The sequence below is a fragment of the Strongylocentrotus purpuratus genome, unplaced genomic scaffold (genome assembly GCF_000002235.5).
Source record: "Strongylocentrotus purpuratus isolate Spur 01 unplaced genomic scaffold, Spur_5.0 spur5_scaffold_15, whole genome shotgun sequence".
NCBI lineage: Eukaryota > Metazoa > Echinodermata > Echinoidea > Camarodonta > Strongylocentrotidae > Strongylocentrotus > Strongylocentrotus purpuratus.
In genome coordinates, this window is record NW_022145600.1 from 4,053,679 (window position 1) to 4,072,462 (window position 18,784).

The 18,784-nt window shown below is 36.7% G+C and overlaps 1 long non-coding RNA gene across 1 annotated transcript; it reads left to right on the forward strand.

The window, feature by feature from the left end:
* Positions 1-12,276: 12,276 nt before the first annotated feature.
* On the forward strand, positions 12,277-15,154 carry LOC115923987. The gene is made up of 2 exons (XR_004064104.1): positions 12,277-12,973; positions 14,693-15,154. It is a non-coding gene; the product is annotated as an uncharacterized LOC115923987 (long non-coding RNA).
* The last annotated feature ends 3,630 nt before the right edge of the window (positions 15,155-18,784 follow it).

An 18,784-nucleotide genomic window follows, 5' to 3' on the forward strand; every position in this document is an offset into this window, starting at 1 on the left:
AGGCGCGGAGCTATAGGATCTTATTTTAGGGAGGGGCGGTAGTGAGCAAGAGAATCACTTAAAAGCGCGCTCATAAGGGGGTGTGGGTGATGAGCCTCCCGCGCGAAGCGCGGAAGCTTAGACGTTTCCTTAAATTATTAGGAAAAGAAGACGATTAATTGTACCGTTTTCGACTGGTAATCCTAGGCTGAATGAAGTTTCCCCCCCCCCCTCCCGCGCGAAGCGCGAAAGCTTTGACGTTTCATTAAATTATTATAAAAAAAAGAAGACGATTTGCTGTACCATTCTCGACTGTTTATCCTTTGCTGAATTCAGTATTCCCCCCCGCGCAAAGCGCGGAAGCTTTGACGTTTCATTAAATTATGAGAAAAAGCAGATGATTCGGTGTACTGTTCTCGACTCTTAATCCTAATCTGAATGAAGCTTCCCCCTCCCGCGCGAAGCGCGGAAGTTTTGACGTTTCATTAAATTATTAGAGAAAGAAGACGATTCGTCGTACCGTTTTCGACTCTTAATAAGCCCTATTCATCTGAATTCAGTTTCCCCCTCTCGCGCGAAGCGCGAAAGCTTTGACGTTTCCTCATATCATTAGAGAAAGAACACGATTCGTTGTACCGTTTTCGACTTTAAATAAGCCCTATTAATTTTGTCTGAATTCAGTTTCCCCCGGCTCGCGCGAAGCGCGGAAGCTTTGACTTTTCCTTACATTATGAGAAAAAGCAGACGATTCGGTGTACTGTTCTCGACTCTTAATCCTAATCTGAAGGAATCTTCCCCCTCCCGCGCGAAGCGCGGAAGTTTTGGTTTTACTAAATTATTAGAGAAAGAAGACGATTCGTCGTATCGTTTTCGACTCTTAATAAGCCCTATTCATCTGAATTCAGTTTCCCCCTCTCGCGCGAAGCGCTAAAGCTTTGACGTTTCCTCATATCATTAGAGAAAGAATACGATTCGTTGTACCGTTTTCGACTTTTAATAAACCCTATTAATTTCGTCTGAATTCAGTTTCCCCCTCTCGCGCGAAGCGCGGAATCTCTGACGTTTCCTTAAATTATTAGAGAAAGAACACGATTCGTTGTACCGTTTTCGACTCTAAATGAGCCCTATTAATTTTGTCTGAATTTAGTTTCCCCCTCTCGCGCGAAGCGCGGAAGCTTTGACGTTTCCTTAAATTACTAGAGAAAGAAGACGATTCGTCGTACTGTTCTCGACTTGTCTAAATGAAGTTTTCCCCTTCTGCGCGAAGCTCGAAATTTTTGGCGTTTCATCACAATATAGAGAAAGGAAGACGATTCCTCATACCGTTTTCGAATCTTATTATTATTAAGCCCTATTCATCTGAATTCATTTTCCCCCTCTCGCGCGAAGCGCGAAAGCTTTGACGTTTCCTCAAATTATTAAAGAAAGAACACGATTCGTTGTAACGTTTTCGACTTTTAGTAAGCCCTATTTTGTCTGAATTCAGTTTCCCACTTTCGCGCGAAGCGCAGATGCTTTGACGTTTCATTAAATTATTAGAGAAAGAAGACGATTCGATTGATTTTATTCGACAAGCTTCCAATATACAACAATATACAATAATAACAGATCAAAAATAAGTCAGCTTGAACAGGATAACCCACGAAAGCTCGAGAGCTTATTTCCAGTGGGGTCCCTTACAGACATGTATACAATTAATAAATTAAAATAGTAATATTTACAGACAGATAAGAAAATTAAAAGAACTACTTATTAAAGATAATAATAACAACATTAAACTGATGATAGAAATGATATTAAGTACAAGAAGAAAAAGAAGAAGGAGAAGAAGAAAAAGAGGAGAAGGAAGAAGAGGAAAATAATGATGAATTTGTAGAATTTCTATAACGTACGAAAACATAAGTATATACAACATGAAAAAGTATGAACCGACAGAAGAATAACAATTTCAATCATATAACATGTCATTCACTTCTCTTCTCTGACTGTCAAGTATTAGGTATTCCTTTAATTTCCTCTTAAAATGATCATAGTTTCCTATTTCTTTTACACCATTGGGAAGGGAATTCCAATGTTTTATGGCATTGTAATAAAACGAATTTCCAATACTACCTACTCTTTCTGGTAAGTTAAAGTTGAATCGTCTATTTCTTGTATTATAATCATGTACGTCAGTAACAAGATCGAAGTTGGATCGAATATAATGATTCGCCCTAGTATGATATATTTTATGCACGTGATGCAATGCGAGTTGTTTTGATCTTTGGTCGACTTCAAGAAAACCAGCTTTAGAAAGTTCGCTATAGCCAACATGAGTTCTTGGACCAGAACAGTTGATAAATCTCACCATTTTGTTCTGTATAATCTTCAACTTCTTTTGATCTGACTTGTTTATGTTACTGTACCATGCAGGGTTAGCATAGTCAAATAAACATTGAATAAGAGCAAAACAGAGTGTACGTCTTGCTTTTAAATCCATACAACTTTGATATCTGTACAAAAATTTCAGACGAGAATTTGCTTTTTTTACAACTGATTCTACTAAAGATGAAAATGAAATTGCGCTAGCCAACTCAATGCCTAAATACTTCACAGACTCTTTTCTCTTGATTGCTTGATTATTGTGTGTCACTTTGAATTCAAATGACTTTTTAGAACTACTTTTAGAACAAAATAAAATGCTTTCTGTTTTTCCCAAGTGTAAAGAAAGCTTATTATCAGTCATCCAATCGACACACGTAGACAGCTGTTCACTGAGCTTTTCCTCAATATATTTAGGATCAGGATTTGAATAGAGTAGTACGCTGTCATCTGCGTACAATAATAGTTTGAAGTCTTTTATACAAATACACATATCATTTATATAACTTGAAAATAGAATTGGGCCTAAAATGCTTCCCTGAGGAACACCGCAAGTTATAGGCATTAGTTTGGAACGAATATCATGAATGGCCACTACTTGGTGCCGATTAGATAAGTAGGATCTAAACCAATCTAAACTTGCCTTATCAAAACCCATTAGTTGTAACTTCTTCAATAAGACGCAATGATTAACTGTATCAAAAGCTTTTTGCAGATCAAGGAGCACCATACCAACAAAGCGCCCTTGGGAAGTTTCTCTCCTCAAATAATCAGTCAAATGAATTAGACATGTTTCAGTCGAATAATCATGTCGAAAACCAGATTGAAATTCATAAATTATATCATTTTCTTTGAAGTATCTTTCAATTTGAACACAGACCGATTTTTCTAGAATCTTTGATGCTACGCTTAAAACACTAATAGGTCTATAGTTGCTAACATCAGTTTTATCTTTCTTTTTATAAAGTGGAGTCACTTTTGCTATTTTCATATCCTCTGGAAAAGTACTCGTCAAGATAGATAGGTTCATTAAGTAACTTAGAGGCTTAAATAAAACCTTCGCACCATCTTTTAGAAATTTAGCTGGAATCAAGTCTAACCCAGTACTTTTTGATACATTCAACTTACGTAACTCTTTGAAAACAAATTGTTCACTGATTGGTAATAACTCGAAGCTGTTTTCACGTACACCTTTTCTTTCGTAAAAGTCACGAATACAATCATTGTCTGCGCTGAAAAAGTCTTTGGAAGGGGGGAGTTTGTCTTCATCACAATATAGAGAAAGGAAGACGATTCCTCGTACCGTTTTCGAATCTTATTAAGCCCTATTCATCTGAATTCAGTTTACCCCTCTCGTGCGAAGCGCGAAAGCTTTGATGTTTCCTCAGATTATTAGAGAAAGAACACGATTCGTTGTACCGTTCTCGATTCGTATAAATGAAGTTTCCCCTTCCGCGCGAAGCGCGGAATTTTTGGCGTTTCATCACAATATAAAGAAAGGAAAATGATTCGTCGTACCGTTGTTGACTCTTAAACCTTGTTTGAATTTAGTTTCCCCGAAATTTTTAAACCTCTGATTTCTTTAGCTGATATTATAGGAAAGTGAAACTTCGAGAAAATACAAGTATTGTAGTTGTAGTCACTCTCGAAGTCGTCACAGCGGATAAGAAGTCGCAGTTCGTAGGGAAAAAAACTTGTCGGCCGACCGACAATATACATCTCACCGACTTCAAACTTATGCATTGATGAGGATCGAGCAAGAATACCGACACAGCTGACCCGACACAGCAACATATTTACCTGTGTCTTTCTTGCTATCTCGACGAGACGACTCCACCCAACAACCCCCTTTTCTCTTTTACTCCCACTCCTCCTCTCTCAGACTCTTACCTACCCTTTCTCTCCTCTCTTTCATCCCCCGTTTCTTTTGTTTCACTTTCACTCCTTTTTCTTCTTTTTTTCCTTTTCTTTCTTTTCTTTCTTTTCCTTTCTTTCCTCTCCCCCCTCTTTTTTTTTCTCTTTCTTTCTTCTCTTTTCTTTCCTTTCTTTTCCTTTCTTTCCTTTCTTTTCCTTTCTTTCTTTTCTTTTCCTTTTCTTTTTTTCTTTTCTTTCCCTTCCCCTCTCTTTTTTTCCCTCTCTTTTTTTCCCCTCTCTTTTTTTCCCTCTCTTTTTTCCCTCCCCCTTTACTCTTTTTCCCGACGGCAGCGCAATTTTACCGACAATATCCTGACAGGTGGGGGGGGGGGTGTCGCACCCCCACACACCCCCCCCCCCTTTGGCGACGCCCCTGAGTGCTGCTTCAAGGTGATGAAGATAAACGCACTGGTTATGTGTATATGTGGAGACTTTCACATATCCCGTTATTCGACATTTTGACTTTTTGTTCTCCAAGAAAAAAAAAATTGAAAATGCCTCCCCAAATAGATCTAAGTTCTAATTCTAACCGTCTGATATTTCAACAATAATACAACAAATGTTAATACCTGAGGATATATTAGGGTGTCTTTTATCAAATGACACCATGACATCAGATGATATTTTCGCTTAGGCCTAACTGAGCTTCTGACCGGCATCCACAATTTTTGAGTCGTGTAAAAGTTTCGAAATTTATGAAACAATAGGACCCCGCATATATATATGTCTCAACATATCATATCAACATTTGGTACTTAAGTGCATGGACAATATAACACTTTTTGAAATAGTGCTTTTGATAACATTAGGCCTATAGGCATATAGGCTAAATATAATACTGTCAGAAAAAATATAAAGGCCCATCACCTAGGATGCTATTTGTTTTCGTTGATTGTAAAAAGTAGTTTAAGACCTCTACATTCGATTTTTTTGTCAAAGAACTATGGATTTTTAACCAAGTTGAAAAGTTGCTCTACACTCGATAAAGAAAAAAAAAGTGGACACAATTTATAATTAAGATTTTCAAATAAATATAAAGTTATCTCAAAATAAAACATAAATTAATCCTCTTTAAGATGCAATATACCGGTTAACTAACATTATATTCATATTGTATGTGAACTTTTTTTAACAAAGGTTATTCTTGACAACCTGGAAACTTGCCCGAGGATTGCTCAACATAGCACCGAGTAATATATGCAGACTGGATTCGAACTTAGTTTATTCATGAATAACAGGTTAATGGAATATCTCGTCACTGGGTCCCCTGAAAAGAAACATGGGCGTCAATCCTTACGTAATACCTATTCAGGGGGGGGGGGGAATGAATGAATAGGTCACCCCCCCCCCCTGATTGATTGATTTTTATTCGACAAGCTTCCAACATACAACAATATACAATAATAACAGATCAAAAAAAGTCAGCTTGAACAGGATAACCCACGAAAGCTCGAGAGCTTATTTCCAGTGGGGTCCCTTACAGACATGTATAAAATTAATAAGTTAAAATAGTAATATTTACAGACAGATAAGAAAATTAAAAGAACTACTTATTAAAGATAATAATAACAACATTTAAACTGATGATAGAAATGATATTAAGTACAAGAAGAAAAAGAAGAAGGAGAAGAAGAAAAAGAGGAGAAGGAAGAAGAGGAAAATAATGATGAATTTGTAGAAATTCTATAACGTACGAAAACATAAGTATATACAACATGAAAAAGTATGAACCGACAGAAGAATAAAAATTTCAATCATATAACGTGTCATTCACTTCTCTTCTCTGACTGTCAAGTATTAGGTATTCCTTTAATTTCCTCTTAAAATGATCATAGTTTCCTATTTCTTTTACACCATTGGGAAGGGAATTCCAATGTTTTATGGCATTGTAATAAAACGAATTTCCAATACTACCTACTCTTTCAGGTAAGTTAAAGTTGAATCGTCTATTTCTTGTATTATAATCATGTACGTCAGTAACAAGATCGAAGTTGGATCGAATATAATGATTCGACCTAGTATGGTATATTTTATGCACATGATGCAATACGAGTTGTTTTGATCTTTGGTCGACTTCAAGAAAACCAGCTTTAGAAAGTTCGCTGTAGCCAACATGAGTTCTTGGACCAGAACAGTTGATAAATCTCACCATTTTGTTCTGTATAATCTTCAACTTCTTTTGATCTGACTTGTTTATGTTACTATACCATGCAGGGTTAGCATAGTCAAATAAACATTGAATAAGAGCAAAACAGAGTGTACGTCTTGCTTTTAAATCCATACAACTTTGATATCTGTACAAAAATTTCAGACGAGAATTTGCTTTTTTTACAACTGATTCTACTAAAGATGAAAATGAAATTGCGCTAGCCAACTCAATGCCTAAATACTTCACAGACTCTTTTCTCTTGATTGCTTGATTATTGTGTGTCACTTTGAATTCAAATGACTTTTTAGAACTACTTTTAGAACAAAATAAAATGCTTTCTGTTTTTCCCAAGTGTAAAGAAAGCTTATTATCAGTCATCCAATCGACACACGTAGACAGCTGTTCACTGAGCTTTTCCTCAATATATTTAGGATCAGGATTTGAATAGAGTAGTACGCTGTCATCTGCGTACAATAATAGTTTGAAGTCTTTTATACAAATACACATATCATTTATATAACTTGAAAATAGAATTGGGCCTAAAATGCTTCCCTGAGGAACACCGCAAGTTATAGGCATTAGTTTGGAACGAATATCATGAATGGCCACTACTTGGTGCCGATTAGATAAGTAGGATCTAAACCAATCTAAACTTGCCTTATCAAAACCCATTAGTTGTAACTTCTTCAATAAGACGCAATGATTAACTGTATCAAAAGCTTTTTGCAGATCAAGGAGCACCATACCAACAAAGCGCCCTTGGGAAGTTTCTCTCCTCAAATAATCAGTCAAATGAATTAGACATGTTTCAGTCGAATAATCATGTCGAAAACCAGATTGAAATTCATAAATTATATCATTTTCTTTGAAGTATCTTTCAATTTGAACACAGACCGATTTTTCTAGAATCTTTGATGCTACGCTTAAAACACTAATAGGTCTATAGTTGCTAACATCAGTTTTATCTTTCTTTTTATAAAGTGGAGTCACTTTTGCTATTTTCATATCCTCTGGAAAAGTACTCGTCAAGATAGATAGGTTCATTAAGTAACTTAGAGGCTTAAATAAAACCTTCGCACCATCTTTTAGAAATTTAGCTGGAATCAAGTCTAACCCAGTACTTTTTGATACATTCAACTTACGTAACTCTTTGAAAACAAATTGTTCACTGATTGGTAATAACTCGAAGCTGTTTTCACGTACACCTTTTCTTTCGTAAAAGTCACGAATACAATCATTGTCTGCGCTGAAAAAGTCTTTGGAAGGGGGGAGTTTGTCTACTAATTTGGCAGCCACATTTGTGAAATTAGAATTGAATTCATCAGCGATGGCCATCTTATCATGACATAATTCCCCATCAATTTTAATGACAGATTCTTGTTCTTTTCGCTTCTTATTTTTCAATCCTAAGCTTTTTAGATTCTGCCAAAGTTTTTTCGAATCTTGTTTATTTTCTTCTATCTTGTTTTGTAAGTAAACGAGTTTAGCCTTTTTCACCTCTCTTTGGACCATATTTCTTAATACTCTGTATCTTTTATAGAGCTTCTCATCTTTTGCTTTTTTCCTCCATTTTTTGTATACTATATTTCTCTCTTGAATTAGGGAAAGAATATCTTTAGTCACCCAAGTTTCTGATCTTTGTTTTATTCTTATCCGTTTCAGTGGCGCTATCATATTCAAATTTGAGATAAAAACATGTTGAAATATTGACCATGCCTCATTTACATCTGTACAGTCAGTTATTCGTGACCAATCAACAACAGATAGTTGAAGATTGAAAGACTCTTCTGTATATTTTTTCATGGATCTGATATCATTAGTCCTGTGATGACCTATAGCCAGTCTAACATTTTTCCGTGTACAGAAAGTAAAATAATGGTCGCTAATACCTAGATCAATGACACCACTTTGACTTATTTTATTTTCTTTGGTACAACCAATATGATCCAATAGAGAAGAACATGTAGGTGTAACGCGTGTTGCCTCTTTAATGAGTTGACTAAACCCATGAAGACTCAACAAGTCAATATATTTTTTAGCCAGTGGCGATTTGCGAAGAAGACAAATATTCATGTCTCCTAAAAGAATTATTTCGTCATCCTTTTTTAATGTATCAAGAATATTGGACAATTTCTCGATAAACAAATTGTTTTTCGGAGGTCGATACAGAACGCCAACAACAATTGGTTTTGATCTTGGTATAAGCAAATTTATCCACAGGGATTCCGTATCTCCAGTACTTATAGCATCCATAATATTAAATGCAATACCATTTTTGATATAGAAACATACACCACCTCCAGAGCCAGAGGATCGATCATGGCGTATGATTTTATATCCGTCTATTTCAATTTCTTCATCATTTATGGAATTGTTTAACCATGTTTCAGTGAAAGCAATAATAGACAGCCTTTTTCTTTTAAAAAGAATTCTAAGTTCCGATATCTTGTTTAGAATAGACCTCACATTGAGGTGTAAAAAATGAAGACCTTTAATTTTAAACTTTTCTTCAAATTCTTGAAAAAGAGAAGTGTTTTCATCTTTGAGGTTTGGCTGAATTATTCTTGCTATCGCTTGCTTTTCAGGTGTAACGCGCGTTACCTTAAAATAGTTTTCTTTTAGTCTATCCTCGTTTTGGCTTTCTTTCTCTAAACAATCGTCAGTAAATATTGATTCACAAAAAGATGGCAGACAACATGTTAAACAATTCCACTTCTCATCAGGGCATTCATAATATAACCTGCGGTACTCTGAAAAACTGATAGCTTGACAATTAGTGTGAAACCATTTTTTACAATAAGAACACAGAAGGCCGTGTTGATTACATTTGACTGGCTTATCACAGTTCCCACAAGGGAACTTATATTTTCGACCGTCAACTATAATTTTCGGATCATCACTAGATTTTGTCAAACTTTCACTTAATTCAATACCCTTCTTACAAATTGAAGATAATTCGCCCAGTCTTTCATGTCCACCTTGGATGGTCTGAAGGCTGGTTTCAGTCGTGACCTCTGTTTGACTGCACTGAAATCCAAAGATCTCCCAGAAACAGCTTCGGCGTAGGACTTTACGGGGCTGCTTTTTTCCTCATCAGAATGAAGACTCTGGTTTTCTCGGTAGATGGCTTGATGCCGCCTTGCTCCAGGTTCACTGCCTGTAACTTGATCGGACGACCGTTGAGTCCAGCCATGGCCTCGTGTTGTCGATTGGTCAGCACTGTTGATGAGGTGTTTCAGGTTGCCTGCCAAGATTCGTTGACCGGCTCTGTTGAGGTGAACGCCATCACGCCCGAGATGCTGCTCGCTGATATCATTGTTGATGATGAGGCCCCATCTGTTCTCGCTGGCTGCCAACTCCATCAGATAGTTGATCTCATCAACCCGCTTCTTGTCCGCTTCACTCTCCCCTCTACGATGGATGATCGTAGAGACTGAGACGTTAAACCCCTCGGCAGCAACAGACTTGCCGAGGTCTGTGATTTGGTGGCAAACTTCACCAGCACCCTCAGTGATGTTGTTTGTGCCAGCGTGGATGATCAGTTCTCCCCCTGGCTTGAGAAACTCGCAAGGTGAAGAGGTGAAGATGTCTCTCACTTTTGCACCGGGAAAAGAGACGCACTTCACATTCTTGCTGCGGGAGAGATGTCTTCCGTCAATGTGTTTAATCATGGAATCACCGACCACAATTACATCTCGTTTGTTGCGGATCACACTATGTCGGTGGCGGTATCCCTCTATCTGCTCATGGTATGGTGGTGAAGTAGAAGTAATACTAGTAGGTGTTGACAAAGATCGGCCTGAGCTGTCATCAGTTGCGTCGCTGTCAACAGTTGCGTCGCTGTCATCAGTTGCGTCATCAGAGAGAACTTCAGGATGGGTGATGTTGGTTTTGGAGAAAAACTTCAGGTGCTTGGCCTTGTATTCATTAAGTTGATCTTTCATTGGCATTGATACACTCTTGGCACTGTTGTCTGATTTCGTGTTATCGGATAATATTTCAAACCGGTTATGCGTAGCAATTGTCGGGAAATATTTGGTGGTAGGCCTAGATACTTGTTGTTGTGCCTTCAGATTCCCTTGCTCCTTCTCCTTCTCCTTCTCTGTCTCCTTCTCCTTCTCACTTGCAATACATCCTGACTTATGGATCCTGCTGAGTATCGTCGTAGAAGTAGAAGTAGAAGTATGCTGTTCGAATAGATTGTTGAACTTCTTCTCGATAGTATCGAGCCTACTATTCAAGCCTTTCATTTCACTCAGTACATTATGCAGTAGTTGTCGGCAGTCTGCGTCATCATTGAAGACATCATCAGGCTTTTCATGTTTATCTTCATCTACATCACCAGCGGCATTCGTGTTCCTTATTTCGTCTAGGCCTACTGCATTTTCTAGTCTTTCAAGAAGGATCGCCTTTACTCCGTTTGTATGCATACCTCTTTTCTGTAACTCAGCACGTAGTTGCTTCACGCGGAGTCCACGTAAATTTGTTGGCAAAGTTTCCATGGTTACGTCCCTTGTAAAAAAAACCCATGGTTTTACCATCATAACCATGGTAATACCATGGTTCACCCATGGTTTTACAATGGATCGACTGTTTTCAGGATCCAACCGTGAGTATCCATGGTTTTACCAACATAACCATGGTTAAACAATGGTTAAACCATGGTTTTACCACTGTTAATAAACCATGGTTTAAAAACTATGGTTAAACCGTGGTTAAACCACAGTTATTACACCACGGTTTCAAAACCATGGTTAAACCATAGTTTTACAGCAGTTCAAAAACCATGGTAACAAAACCATAAATAAACCATGGTTTAACCATGGTACTAAAACCATAGTAATGAAACCATAGTTAAACCATTGTATTACAATGGTTAAAAAACTATGGTTAAGAAACCATGGTTAAACAACAGTATTGCCAACGTTGAAAAACCACTGTTATTTAACCATGGTTATACCATGGTTTTAAAATGGTTCAAAAACCATAGTTTTTTAACCGTGGCAATATCATGGTTTAACCGTGGGTTCTTAACAATGGTTTTTTAACCATGGTTAAACCATTGAATAACCATTGTTAAAAAACCATGGTTAAGAAACCATGGTTAAACAACGATATTGCCAACGTTGAAAAACCACTGTTATTGAACCATGGTTATACCATGGTTTTACAATAGTTCAAAACCCATAGTTTTTTAACCGTGGCAATATCATGGTTTAACCGTGGGTTCTTAACGATGGTTTTTTAACCATGGTTTAACCATTGAATAACCATCGTTAAAAAACCATGGTTAAGAAACCATGCTTAAAACCATGGTTTTACCACGGTACAAAAATCATGGTAACAAAACCATGGTTGAACCATTGGATAACCATTGCTAAAAAACCATGGTTAAGAAACCATGATGTAACCATGGTTTTACCATGGTTGAAAAACCACGGCTATTGAACCATGGATGAAACCATGGTTTTACCACGGTACAAAAACCACGGCTATTGAACCATTGTTGAACCATTGGATAACCATTGCTAAAAAACCATGGTTAAGAAACCATGGTGAAACCATGGTTTTGCCATGGTCGAAAACCACTGTAACTAAACCATGGTTAAAAACCATGGTTTTACCACAGTTGAAAAACCATGGCTATTGAACCGTGGATGAAACCATGGTTTTACCACGGTTGAAAAACCACGGCTATGAAACCATGGTTTAACCATAGTTTTACAACTGTACAAAAAACTAGGTAACGAAACCATTTTTAAAAGTTCTACCAAGATACAAAAACCATGGTAAAGAAATCATGTGCAAACCATGGTTTTGCCATGGTTGTAAACCATGGTAACGAAACTATAGTTAAAACGATGGTTTTTACCGAGGTTGACAAACTACGGTTACGAAACCATAGTTAAACCATGGTTTTAGAATTGTTCTGATACCATAGTTATAAAAACATGGTTAAACCATGGTTTTACCACAAATCAAACAACGGTCTGACCGTAGTTAACTACACTTTTGACATGGTCTCAACACGAGTATTAAAAAAAATTAAAAAAAACTACTATCATGTAACCAATGTAGTTATGACCACTATATACATAATACATGTATGACCAGCACTACTCGATTGTTTTGATGACCTTGAACTGATTCGATAATATGGAATTGTAACAATTTGCCCCAAAATAAATACAATTATTAGTGTGTTTGCTGCCATCTAGTGGTGGAATGCACACTGTATTTCCAATTTTGAATTTCTTCACTCCAGCCATTACTTTGCCGTTTCGCCAAATTTGTCTTCCTTTAAAACCCAGAATATAGGGGATAAGGGTTAGATTTACACCAGGAAAGAAGAATTGTACGAGACTAAGAGTATTCCAGAGCAAGAATTGGACAACATGAAGAACTCGAAGTAGATCTAGATTTCAATTTACCAGACAGTCACACTGGTCTACATACTACAGTACAGTCCCACACAGCCACTCATGTGTGGGAAAATATCGGTCTGCAGAAAACGACCAACTTTGCTTTGCTGCTGGAGCTATACTTTAAGGTCAACATTTTCTCCAGGAGGTGAGTAATAAGATTAAACATAATTTAAGGCTTGATACAGAATTGGGTATGCTTTCTGTAAAAATTAAGAAATTTGGTTATAAATCTCATTCTTCTTTTTGATTTTTTGTAAATTTTGTTCATGAAAAAAAACCAAACGGATTGCAATTGATGATGATAGTAGATTTACTAGATTATATTCCATACTGTACAATACTGCATCCATGAAAGTAACGTACTCCATGGAGCTCCGACGCCGATGCCAAAGGCATCGAAGCTCATGCAGATGTGGCCCGTTTATGAAAACGATTCAAACAGCGGCTGAGCGGGTTTGGTCACATGTTTTCGCAAAGTAAATACTGAAAAAGAGGTAGTCTAATTACAACTTTGACTAGACTTAACAATGTTTTTTTTTACTCCTTTGGGCATCTTTCCAACCACTTGAAATCATAATATGAAGAAGTCTCGTGGGGGAAAAAGGGTGATTCTTTGTGCTAACCCGACGATTCATCCATGTTCGTTGATTTAACATTGCGAGGAGAAAGTACGCATGCGCGGTCACGGCGGAGCAAATATTAATATTCATGATAGGAGGGGGGTTTTCGGCCACTTAAGACAAAATCCTATTTTAGGACTCTTTACTTCCTATTATCATTTCTTGTTCAAATCATGAAGCAAATATTATTATTCAAACAAACAAAGAATCCCAGAAAAAAAATCATGAATTGCCATGACAATATCCATTTCAATTTTCACTGTTTCGGAGACAGTTATCGACCTAGCGAGACAGTTTTCGGTCGTATGTACAAAGTCAATAGGAAGCGCGCCCGCGTCGTGCGTTTCCCCGCTGATCTATAGTACTAGCGGGCGGAGCAGGTATCCCGAGCCGGAGCTCGCCATGCCGAAAACTAGTTCTGCGGTGATCGGAAATTGGAATCTGAATTGGACAGAGATATCGTGTGTGCGTTGCGGTGTTCGGCTGCATTGATTTAATACATGCGATGAGATACTTTTTAGCTTGGGACTCACACAAAATCGGGCTCTAAATATGAAAAATACTTGAAATAAAGCTCATTTTATGGTACCCATATTTCTTACAGACATGCGTAAGATACTCGATTTTTCAGATTCGGGTAGCGGGACCGCTGATTACATCGCTAAAATGTGATATTTTAGGATATATTTTCCATTGCAAATGTGGTTCTTCAGTGACTCTGGCATGGTATGGCATGTGTGGAATATGTGATATGCTATCATGGGATGTATTTTAAAGGAATTTTACTATGCATCCAAAGGACCGGCCGAAAACTGGTGATGGTCGATTACCCCCTCCTTTACTCTAGGCGCCGTTTGTCTAAATTGCTGTATAGGCCTATATAAGAGGTTGAGAAGGGCTTTGTTTCTTCGATTCATGCATAGAGACTATTCAGCAATTTCGAGTAAACAGCGCTGTTTGAATCACTTTCATAAACGGGCTCTGAGCACGTTCGTGTACCCCAAATCTCTGGTAAAGGGGTACTTTAACGCAACAAAGTCTGGCCCATATTGACTTAAATAGGTTGTTTAAAAAATCTGGCCCGTATTAAAATTACACACAGGAGATAGGGGGTGCTTTCAAAGGGGGAGGTACATTTGTAGAGTGTACATGTTGCTAATATCAACTCATAATTTTCGCTATATTTGATTTGAGAGCATATAATACAATTCTACAATGTGCTAATATTTATTTTTATTTTTCAGGGTATCTTCGGCTGCGGGAAAGTCATCAACATGGACTGTTCCAGTGAACATGCAGTCTTGATTTGTAAGACTAAACTGTCCAACAAACTTCACGGAAATTATGCAAGACATGGGTGAGAGTTTGAGAATTCATCTGTATGGGATCCCTATAGAGGAGAGCTTTTCAAAATTATACCAGTTATGCTGACCAGCAAACATTCAGCAAGTACATCCAGTACAATCGACCCTGTCACCTTTGTTCGGTCGGAAGGAATCTGAGAAAGTAATCTTCAATACACAGCTTTTTTTCGAGCAAAACTTTTAAATTTGCCGCACAGATGTGACGTATACGCCTCTGTCTGTGTTGTGAGGACCCTACGTCACAAAAAATGTCGCGCAATGCATTGTGAGAGGAACCGGCTCGATCATTCACTTGTTTTTTGCTCATTAAAGCCTTACTGCACTCCTTTTAGCTACTTGCTCCCTCTATATAGAAAACTTCCCCAATCGGTGCCTGTTGGTTCCCCATGATCCTCTATTTCTTATGTTATTTGAGAGCCGAGTTGATGAGATAGCCACCTGTCAGTGATCTCACCGTGTGGTCTAATCCCTTCTGGCCAAACTAGTACAGATGGCCTTTAAAGACCGTCAATACTACTGGGCCAGAAGGGATTTGACCACACAGCGAGGTCACTGACAGGTGGCTATCTCATTAACTCAGCTCTCAACTAACATAAGAAAAAGAGGATCATGGGGGATCAACAGGCACCGATTGGGGAAGTTTTCTATATAGAGGGAGCAAGTAGCTACAAGTAGGACAGTGGGGCTTTAAACAAAATTATTAAAAATAAGTCTGAGCACCATTTTCCAAAACCAAGTTATTTTGGGGCTGTACAGATCTTTGTCTATCTAATCGACTCAACTTTTCAGTGGAGTGGACTTGTACTTTAACACTTATTAAAGTAAGGCTGTGCATAACCGTGTAATGAAGTACTCGAGTACACTCCCAGGCTTACAGTCGAATACTCGGACGCCATGTTTTTTTTGGTTGAATTTTGTTGATATTTTTTGTTGTTGAAGTGAACTTCTCTATGTATAGTAAAATTATACCTTTACCTTCACGCGTATAATTCATCAATACAAAATTTTAAAGAATTCTTTTTTAGAATATTTATTTTTGTCATGACATCTCATCAAAACTTTCCAGATAGCCTTGCTACTGGTATGACGCAGCACTTTATAGTCATTATTAAGCTGTTCAATAATGGTTCACATTTATCTGCCAGTTTTACCAGTATTTTATCAGCAAAAATATAAAAATGCTTGTTTTCGTGTTAGGAATATCTTTCATTCAGATTAGATTTACATTATAATAATTTGGTTTACACAACTGATATGTACATGTATACATGTATAAGCCCAAAAATTTGCCAGCGTTTGAGACTTTCCATCTATTTAGATATTCATGTTTAGAGAGAAGGTTGAGTTCTGGGAAGAGGTGAAAAAAAATTGTGAGCTTTATCATTGTATTATGTAAGTGTGGCAGTACATCAGATAAAAATGTGCCCTGAAAAGCATGGATCTTCAATCAAATGCCTTAATATTCTAAACATGGCATGTAAAATTATATATTGAGGTTCGATTTTTACGCCACATGTTCATGTAGTCCCATATTCACATCTTTCTGTGTACAGTGCTTGTAACCTTACCAAGACTAGACCAAATTTCTTATAATTTTGATGATTCCAGAACCTTGCAGTACACACCAATACTTTTATATGCTAGATGATCAACCTGTCCTGATCGATTCCACAACGTTTCTTTCACAATGCAATCGCATGACCAGAACTTGACTTTATTTTTAAGCTGTTCAATATTGGTTCACATATATCTACCAGTTTCACCAGTTTTAAATGACATTGTTTATTGTGCTCTTCAAACAAAAGCTGATGGAAGACCAAAGAAGATTGTTTTCATGTTACAATTTTTTTTCTTCTATTAAATGTGAAAATATCGAGTTACTTACTCATCCGTTCACTTGCCGATGCCAACAATTTTGCTAAAATGTATTCACTTAGTGTAATCTTTCATTGTGTGCTGAAACTAGCTTGTGTTCAAGAAAATATGTATTTGCTATAATTACTTTGTAATTAAGAGTACCGGTAGTAAGATTCCACTTGCCTGGTTAAAATGTCATCTTTAGTAAGTTTCCTCTTTACCATCGGATGACTTAGTTATGTTACATTCTTTTATATGTAACCTAGCTAAAATAGTCTAATTTTGTTCAAAATATGAGATTCAGGATTTTGGTATTTCCTAATGAGGGTATCTTAATTCCTCTGCGTAATTTTAAGCGTCGGAAATCATGTGTACATGTATGTAAATATGATATTTGTTTTAATCAAATGAAAATGATAATTTTACAGCATTTCAATAGAAGCTGTTCTTTGTAGTGGCCCATTTTCTCCCTGACTTTGACTTTAAATCTGCTTCAGCAATGTTCTAAATCTTGGGTGCTCGTTTTGAGAGGGTTTACTTATTTGAAAAATTATGCACCATTTTAAGATATTGACTTCTACTTTAATGTCATGTGAAAATCAGCACAATCCTTTTTTTGACCTATTGGTCATTTTGTGGTGTAAGGTCACATATGACATTGTCCAGTATCGTTTTGTAACAAATGATTGTAACACAGTAACCCAAAAAAATTATATAAGTTTTCAAATGAACACATTGTTAATAGTTCCAAAAGTTGAACAAGATGGGCCATATTTCCTCTTTTACAATTGTTATACCTGCTTGTAAGGGTTTCAGGGTACATCCTATATTTATTGTTACTCAGGTTTAAAGTCTTTTTGGGAGGGGTGGGTGGCTTTTAGTATAGAAGTGGTTGAAATAAAAGGCTTTTAATTCTGATCTTTAGGCCATTTTGTTCAATTATTCAAGGAGATGGTCTTGTTATTGTGTGTAGGGAGGGATATGGGTGTATAGGTGTGAAAAGGCATTTTATAAACATATGTCCATATTGATCCAGTTATTTGCAAGATGTTCATTACCATTTGTAAGTTTGTTATGTTTGTCTCATTAAGTCAGTGTTAATTACAATTTTTTCCCCTCTCAAACAGTACATTTCAATTTCAATTGAAGAAATATAGTTATAGGTTTTTTGTATCAAACAATTGCTGGAATTATAGAGTTAAAATAGAGACCATCTGAAATGCATTACAATAAAGGGTACAAACAAGAAGGGGAAGAACTTGTTTTGACTGACTAGCCAAATACCTATAATTGGGATACAACTTGTTACCTTTCAAACAAATCAAATGTTTGCAGTTGGTAAAATTATCTTTGTATATTTGTGTGATTTTTTGGGGTCATGCCCTCTTTACAGTTTTTATTATTACAATATATGCAATAGGACCTCAACTCAGGAAAAAAAAAATCTTGCATACTCAGATACCTTGCCATATTTGTTCTTATTACTGACAGCTTTATGGTGTTGTGGTCAGTGTAATGGTACTCTTAATTGAAATATTTTAGTCTTTCCTTTTTATTCCTCATTAGCCTATACCTCATACATATAAGCTTGCTAAGTGTGTGCTGTTTACAAACAGTTTACTAATTAACTTTTTATGTGTACCGGTAAGACAGTTTATTACAAATATTTATTTGAACATGCATAAAGTCTTGCCACTTTACGTCTAAAGACTAGGATGTTTAAACACATTTACATGTATTACTCTAAAACGTGTGTGACATATATTTTATTAAAAGTATTCATCTTTTTCAACACAATTTTTCATTTCTTTTGGCAGGTCATTCATTGTGTCTCCCATCACTGATATATCAAACATATATTATGTATTTCTTACACATTTAAAATAGCTTCTCTTTTCTATAAATGATTTACATTTCAGAAGTTTCACCTTGGATTCACCATGGTTTGTACCTAAAAGCCATGGTGAAATTATGGTTAAACGACGGAGAAAACATGGTAATACCATTGTTTGACTGTACCGTGGATCCATTGTAGTACCATGTTATCAAGGTGGTAATACCATGGTGAAACTGTAATACTATGGTGTACTGTAATACCATGGTGAAACCATGGTT